The sequence below is a fragment of the Scyliorhinus torazame genome, chromosome 1, assembly GCF_047496885.1.
Source record: "Scyliorhinus torazame isolate Kashiwa2021f chromosome 1, sScyTor2.1, whole genome shotgun sequence".
In the NCBI taxonomy this organism is placed as follows: Eukaryota; Metazoa; Chordata; class Chondrichthyes; order Carcharhiniformes; family Scyliorhinidae; genus Scyliorhinus; species Scyliorhinus torazame.
The window spans coordinates 96,596,303-96,602,302 of NC_092707.1; positions in this window are offsets into that span (position 1 = coordinate 96,596,303).

Here is a 6,000-nt window from a genome sequence, read left to right on the forward strand (position 1 = left end):
AATCATCGAGAGAGAGAGTGGTGGAGACATGAGAGCATGGCGGGGATTAAAGCAACAGTTGAGGCCCAAGGATGCTGCTGTGAGCAGGTGTCAGTTTTTAAACAATTTTTATTTACATTGAAACGCTTTGGGCTAAAAATTCGTTTGCAAGTCATTTGGGCACAGGGATCACAATTTGTGAACTGCCAATGTTGGTTCCGCTGGAGGAACGTAGCACACAAACTTTGTGCTGCTACCTCATTGAGCTGATTGCAGCATTGGGTTGATGTCTCTAATGGCCTCAACTGACGGGTGCAGACAAAATTGAATACTCAACTGCCAGCTAAATTAATAAAGGTTTATTATAGCTATGTGTCCATTTAAACAGTTACATAAGTTTCAAGACCCACGATTTGAATCAAAGGTTAGAGAGAACTTGGCCAGGTTTGCTCTGAAGGGTATGTGCTGGTGATGCCTTCAAACTCAGGTCTGATGTCTTATGAATATTCCCGTGGTTATCGCTGATGAATCTTGGAGGCCCCCGTCTTTTATAAGGTTTAAGTTAAACTTCTAGACATTATTCAAGCCTTGTTCTCGATGTTCCCAAAACAAAAGCGTTATCAGTGAAGTTGTTGTCCTACGAAAGTCATTCTGCTGAGAAGCAGTTGTTTTCACACAGACAAGGCTGTTGGCATTTTTACCATCATGCTTCACAGCCCAATGTTAGCCATTGTCCTCTTTTTATCACAATGTTGGCAATTGTCCCACTCAGTAATAGGGTTCGGTACAATCCAGAGACACTCACTAAATAGCATGTGGTACAGACAGCCTTAAAGATTCTTAAAGGGAAAATGCACAGAATGACAGGAGGCTGCTGCTGAATACAATCGCAGCAATTTCTAAACAAGCAAAATCAAACAGCAGGACAGAGTGGACTGCAGCTTCACAGGGGCTGCACTGGAGACCTTAATGGTGGAGTAGTGGTATCTCCAAATGGGGGTGTCCCTATGAACAACCTTCAGATGGAGTTGGGAGCAGGTGCTCAATTCACTGCCTCTAAAGCCAAGGACCTGGCAGCAGTACCAAACATGTCTTAATTAGAAAGAGCACAATTTGCTGGCCTCTCCTATGATCTCTCTTCTTGGCCAGCTAAGCTTTTTGTATCTGCTCATCTTTTCTTTGCTTTTAATATTTTCATTGGTATTTGTAACTACAAGGAACTAAACAAAGATGGAAAATAAAAAGGTATGAACACATAGGAAACATATATAAATAAAACGAGGCAGATTAACATTGGGTGCCCAGTGATCAGTTACCACAGCCATACTGTTAAATATATACATGTTGCCCCATGGCACTAAAACATACCAGGGGTGTGATTGAAGCCACAAAGGTGTAACCTGTTGTCGATTGCCATGGTCACAACCATAGGTTTTCTTTCCCTCGGCACCCATTGGTTCCTCTGCACCAACTTGCTGTGCACTCTGGGTGTTGCCTCCCTTCCCTCCCACCTCCCTCCGATTGGGTGTGGTTGGTCGGGCCTCCCTGGCACCATTCGCATTTGTCTTCCACCTTCGGAAAGAACCCGCTCATGCGTGTTCTGGTCAAGTGAGCCCTGTGTAATACCTGTAGCTGTGTTAGGCTCCGCCCTGTACATGAGGAGGTGGGGTTCGCCCTATGCAGTGCTTCAATCCAGAATCTTTCCCCATCTCCATGTACAGCTCCTCCTCCCACATTTTCGGGTCGCGTTTTGCGGTGCCTGTACCTCCTCCAGCTGTCGTTCGTACATGTCGGCGCAGTTACCGTCCCCTAGTTCATCCGGTGTTAGATGTCCAGTAGGGTGTGTCCGGGAGCTGGGGGAATATTGCAGTCTCCTTGCGGAGGACATTCCTTAGCTGTATGTATCAGAGTTCGTTCCCTTTCGGGAGCTGGAGTCTGTTCCCCCAGAGTCACTACTCTGCCGTCTACGTACAGGTCTCTTACCGTCAGTACCCTTTCGTCCAATCTCCACTTTTTAAAGGAGGCGTCTATTGTTGCTGGGGTGAATTTGCAGATGGGAGCGCTAGCGGACATTGCACCCAGTTTGAAATGGTGCTGAGCTGATTCCAAGTCCTTAGCGTGGTTACTACCACCGGGAGTCTCGAATACTTGGCTGGGGGAAATGGAGTGGGTCCATGGCCAGCGCTCGGAGGGTTGTCCCCCTGCAGGAGGTCTCCTCCATTCTCAGCCATTTCGCTTCCGACTCCCTGATCCACCCTGTACCCTTTCTGTGTTAGCAGCCCAGTGGTAGAATAGGAGGTTCAGAAGGGCCAAGCCCCCCATATTCCTCCTTTGTAGGACACTTTTATAGATACTGCCGTTTTTTTCTGTCCCACACAAACACCATGATTAGTTTGTCTACTTTGGTGAAGAAGGCTTTGGGGATGAAGACCAGGAGGGACCATACAGGAAGAGGAATCTTGGTGGTACGTTCATTTTTATTGTCTGCACTCTTCCCACCAGGGAGAGCAGGAGCCAGTGCAACCTCCACAGGCTCTCTTTTCCTCCTCCACTAGACTTGACAGGTTCCATTTATGGATCCGTGTCCAGTTGTGGGTGTCATGATATGCACTCATGCATATAATGAGATACAGACAGGCAGTGACAGACACCCAGTGCAGCCAATCAACACACATGACAGAACACAACCAATCACCAGGCAGAACACTAGAAGGTGATCTCGCACTATAAAGCACACAAGGCATCAACACTGTGCCTCTTTCCACTGGTGACAACTGTAGTGACAGTCAGGGTGTATATATCAGTTAGCACCTTCTACACGTGGCTCAGAGCTTGTTATTGTAAGCACGCTTAGATTGGTAGTGTCAAACCCACAGCGAACTGTGTGCAGTGCTTAACAAGTTCAATAAAGCGTATTGAACCAACACCAAAGTTTGGAGTCTACTTTCAAGTACAGCTGCATCCAGTTGCAGTCCGTGGTGTTACCCCAGGGTGATTAACATGACATGGTACCAGTAGTCTACTATCTCTAAGTGGTTCACCTCGAGTGATTCCATGACGACCAACAAGTGCCTTCCAGCGGCATGGAGAAGATCCAGGCCCCTCCACAGCTACGGATCTCCGGCAATCTCGGCGCCAACTGGTGGGTCTTCAAGCAAAGGTTCCTTCTCTACATTGAGGCCTCAGACCTCGAGGATGAGCCCGTGCCAGAAAAATCGCGCTTCTCCTATCAATTGCGGGGGACCAAGCTATCCAGATTTTCAACTTGCATAATTTTACCGACGGCCAGGACAAAACCAAATTCAAGACCGTTTTGGAGAAGTTCGACAGTCACTGTGAAGTCAAAACAAATGAGACCTTTGAGCGCTATATCTTCCAGCAAACAAACCGGGCTGGGGGCTCACAATATTTGGGGTGGCAGAGGAGCCGGGAGTGCAGGAGGCGAAAGAGGCCGGAATTCTGGCCTTTGCGTCCCTGGTAGCCCGGCGAAGGATTCTCCTTCAGTGGAAAGATACGAGGCCCCCAAGCGTGGAATCCTGGATCAGCGATATGGCAGGGTTCTTTAAATTGGAGAGGGTGAAATTCGCCTTGAGAGGGTCGGTACAGGGTTCTTTAGGCGGTAGCAACCGTTCTTCGACTTTCTGGCAGAACGATAGACATTGGTCAATGGCAGCAGCAGCTCGGGGGGGGTGGGGGGGGGGTTTACTTTATTTTTGTTTATGTTATTTACACTGGAAGGGTCTGAGGGGGTGTATACACCTGTTGTCTTAAGTCGGGGTGTTAATGTTAATTTATTATTTAGGTACGGGGGGGGGAGGGGTTTGGGGGGTTGCTTTTTTAGATTGTGTTTTGTACTTAACCCTGTTGGGTTCTTTTTTCTTTCTCATTTGGGCAGCACGGTAGCATTGTGGATAGCACAATCGCTTCACAGCTCCAGGGTCCCAGGTTCGATTCCGGCTTGGGTCACTATCTGTGTGGAGTCTACACATCCTCCCCGTGTGTGCGTGGGTTTCCTCCAGGTGCTCCGGTTTCCTCCCACAGTCCAAAGATGTGCAGGTTAGATGGATTGGCCATGATAAATTGCCCTTAGTGTCCAAAATTGCCTTTAGTGTTGGGTGGGGTTGCTGGGTTATGGGGATAGGGTGGAGGTGTTGACCTTGGGTAGGGTGCTCTTTCCAAGAGCTGGTGCAGACTCGATAGGCCGAATGGCCTCCTTCTGCACTGTAAATTCTATGATTTTGTTATTGATATTTTATGAAAACCTTTAATAAAAATTATTTTAAAAAATATATATATCTTCCAGTAAAGCCTTCAGGGTAAGGATGAACCTTTCCAATCCTTTCTAACTCATCTCCGTATGTTAGTGCAGTCCTGCAATTATGGTGCAACCGCTGATTCCATGATCAGGCATGAGATCGTGTTTGGGATGCACTCCGATTCCTTGCAGGAGCAACTCCTCAAAATTAAGCACATGACCCTGCCAGTCGCAATCGAGACGTGTATAGCACATGAGCATGCGAGAAATCGGTACTCCCGTTTCAAATCGGCAGAACACAAAAAACATGCCTCCCACGAGGCAGAGAGTGTACAGGCTGTTATGAGAGAGGTGTTTTCAGAACCCCAAAATGTATCATGGAGTTCAACCAACCCCCCCCCCCCCTTTAATGGATTGTTGCTTTTGAAGCACATGGTTTGTTCCCCAGGTGTACTATTACAATTATGGACACGTGGTTTTTAAAACAAAACAATGTTTATTCCATGAACTCAAATTAACCTTTTAAATAAACAATGGATCTCTTAACACCCCTTACTTCAAAGATAACCCTGAAAATAATATAACACTACCCAATCATGCAAACTGTTCCTTTACACATACAAAAGACTTCACCTTCACAAAAACAGTCACAGTATATATATATATTTTCTGTTGGATGGCAGAAATATATCAGCTTGGTTGACTTCAGCTCCAGCACCTTGCTTTTCTTCCTGCAGCTCTCAACAAAACACAGACACTCCCAGCTGCTCTCTCAAACTGAAACTAAAACTTCCAAAAAGCAGAAGTGAGCTCAGCTCCCCCCTGTGACATCACTTCAGTAATATGATCAGCTTCATTTCTTAAAGGTACATTTCTTAAACATCCAATTCTTAAAGGCACTCTCACATGACACCTCCCCCCAAGAAACAAAAAAGCCCATCAACTTCAAAATGGTTTCATTTTTCACTTTTGCACCATCCACTAAGAAATGCACACAGTAAATATACGTTTTTGTTTTAAAAAATCAACACACGCAAACAGGCATAATAATAAAGTCAATTTTTCCCGTGGCAGTCAAATGCCTGTTGAAAGTCCCCTGTCTATTGAAATTTTTTACGTTTCTTCAGCAATTCCATCAGTGGAGCAACCACGCTACACATCTTTTGCACAAAGGTTCGATCAAATTCATTCATGCTAAGAGATCGCATTATTTCTCTTTGTCTTGAGGGTATCGGGAACTCCGCAAGTAATGTGATTCGGGCTTCTCCAAATTCACTTTCGGCTAGGTTCATCACCAAACCCACTGCCTGAAGTCGATCGAAGAACTCCATACGATGTTTAAAATGTTCTTTCCATGTCTGGAAGTTGAAAATAAAAGCAGATTGTCCCACTGTTTCAATGCAATCCTTCAAACATGGGATAGGTTAAGAGTCCGTTCTTGTAACTGCATTCACCTTTCTATAGTCCACACAAATCCATTGGGTACCGTCTGGTTTAGGTACCATCACTATGGGTGAGCTCCATTGGCTGCAACCCACGTCAATTATGTCATTTTTAAGCATACTCTCAATCTCTCTGTTAACCAGTGCCAATTTTAAAGGATTAAGTCGATATGGATGTTGTTTGATAGGAACAGCATTTCCCACCTCTACATCATGTATAGCCATTTTAGTACTTCTCAATTTATCTTTACAAACTTGCCCATGTGATATCAATAACTCTTTCAGGTCAGTTTGTTTTTCTTCTGGAAGGTAACTTAACAATTC